General features: G+C 44.6%; 1 pseudogene; it reads left to right on the top strand.

Annotated features, from left to right (window-relative positions):
• Positions 1 to 1042: 1042 nt before the first annotated feature.
• LOC116094260 lies at positions 1043 to 1585 on the top strand (annotated as a pseudogene).
• Positions 1586 to 1878: the final 293 nt, after the last annotated feature.

The raw sequence follows: 1878 nt of genomic DNA, 5'->3' as shown, positions 1-1878 counted from the left end.
TTCCAGGGTTTCTCTGTGTTGCACTGTGCCCTGGCTGTCCTGGAACTCACTCTGTAGACCAGGCTGGCCTTGAACTCAGAAACCTGCCTGTCTCTGCCTCCTAAGTGCTAGGATTAAAGGTGTGTGCCACCAGGGGCCCCGCTGTTAATTTTTTTGATCCATTTGTTTGGAACACCCTTTTCCATTCTTTTACCTTAAGATAATGTCAATCTTTTGTGGTGAGCTAAGCTTCTCAGAAATGGCATATAGAGGGCCTGCCTCTGAATCCAGTCTCTTAGTCTGTGCCTTTTGATTGAGGAATTGTGACCATTAATAGTCAGAGTTACTATTGAAAGGTCTGTATTGACTTCTGCCTTAATATTAATTTTGCTGTACTTGTTTCCCTTTTGTTCTTGTTTAATTATGAATCTAGTGTGATTTATTTCTGCCAGGGGCCTTATAGATGGATTTTTCTCTTCAATCTAAAGTTTTCTTCAACTACTTCCTGTAGAATTGGTTTAGTAGTCCTAAAACCCTTTAATCTATTTTATCAGAAAAATGTTTTAAAGAGTTCAAAGAAAGCCAGGGCTACACAGAGATCCTGTATCAAACCACCACAACAAAATTAAATCAAAAGGGTTTAGGGGAATATGGTTTTGCAAAGGGTATTTATTTAATAGATGGGCGTGGTAGCACACACCTTTAATCCCAGAGTTTAGGAGGTAGAGGTAGGAGGGTCTTGTGAGATTAAGGTCAGCCTAGACTATATAAATTGAGTTTCAGGCCAGCCAGAGTCAGTCAGCCAGCCAGCAATATCCTGTCTAGAAACACCACCATCACCACAGTAAGACATTTGGTAATCACATTACCCTTAGTTAACCTTGCTTAAATTGGGTGCCAGCAAACCCTTCAAATTTTGAATTGGTTGGGATCAGTATAAGAGACCTTTCTTGGAACTCATTTAGTGCCTGCCTCACTTCGGTGACCAACTTTAGTTAGAATGAATCCGCAGCAAGAGTGTGACTCTGCTTCCAGCTCTCACGATCGTGAGGAGCAAGAAGCAATCAAAGCTGGAGTCAGAGAAATGGAGGAAGAGGCTGAGAAACTAAAGGAGCTACAAAACGAGGTGAAGAAGCAGATGAATCTGCGTCCATCCTGGGTTAAAGCTGGCCCACTGATCATCTCTTGAGGAGAAGATGGAGGCTGATTCCCATTCTATCTACATTGGCAATGTGGACTATGGGGCAACAGCAAAAGAGCTGGAAGCCCATTTTCACGGCTGTGGTTCAGTCAACCACATGGTTGTTACTATACTCTGTGACAAATTTAGTGGCCATCCCAAAGGGTTTGCATATATAGAGTTCTCAGACAAAGAGTCAGTGAAGACGTCCCTGGCCTTAGATGAGTCCCTGTTTAGAGGAAGACAAATCAAGGTGATTCCCAAACGAACCAACAGACCGAGGTTGCCCGCGTTCCCGATTCTGTGCCCGCACTACTAAATTACATCAGCTCTGGATCTGGATTCTACAGTGGTTTTAACAGCAGGCGCCCGGGTCGAATCTACAGGGACCTGACTAGAGCGACATCATGGTATTCCCCTTACTGAGAAAAGTGTGTATTAGGAGGAGACAGAGGAAGAACAGAAGAAGAAAAGAAGAACTGAAAAAGAAAGAAAAACAGAAGATGACCTTGATGGACACATCTCAACTGTGCAAGCTGCTCCCTGGTTCCCTGGTTCCCTGCTTCCCTTCATCCTCCCTGGGCCTGCTCAAGGGTAGGTGGGCTCCGGCAGTAGGAGGGCTTTTTTTAACCAGGGCTCTGGAAGGCCACCAAACAGTTCAGCTTGTTTCTTTCCCTCATCTTCTCCCTGCCCTTTGCAGTTCTTGCCTGCCTGCCCTA

Source organism: Mastomys coucha, unplaced genomic scaffold, assembly GCF_008632895.1.
Source record: "Mastomys coucha isolate ucsf_1 unplaced genomic scaffold, UCSF_Mcou_1 pScaffold16, whole genome shotgun sequence".
NCBI lineage: Eukaryota > Metazoa > Chordata > Mammalia > Rodentia > Muridae > Mastomys > Mastomys coucha.
Note: the sequence above shows the minus strand (reverse complement) of the source record. Positions and strands in the feature narration are given on the sequence as shown.